Here is a 408-nt window from a genome sequence, read left to right on the forward strand (position 1 = left end):
TTTTTCTTGACCTTTCGGTTCTGACAGTTACGTCTAATCAATCGTCGTGTCCGTTAGGGGTGTGCGTAGGGATTTAATGGCCTTGGTAACGGTGCATCTTCATTAATGATTGCCCCAATTTTACCATTATGCCCCTAACGTTCTTATAAATACTTTTCCTCTCTTTCGTTGTTTCGTTTCTGCGATTTTTCAAATTTCCCTTGCATTCGTTCGTGCTGCATTCTTGCGTTTCGAAGGCTTTTACTTCCTCCCGTCTTGATTTCAGACTTAAAGGTTAGCTTTTTCCCCTTCTGTAACATGCTTTCTATTTGCGTGCTTTTATTTTGTAGGTAGATTGGTTTGTAGGCTTTAGTTCCGTACCCCGTCCCTTTAGAGACCGTGTGTTGATTTTCCTTTTCTTTTTGTAGG

This window comes from Arachis ipaensis, chromosome B06, assembly GCF_000816755.2.
Source record: "Arachis ipaensis cultivar K30076 chromosome B06, Araip1.1, whole genome shotgun sequence".
NCBI classification, from domain to species: Eukaryota; Viridiplantae; Streptophyta; class Magnoliopsida; order Fabales; family Fabaceae; genus Arachis; species Arachis ipaensis.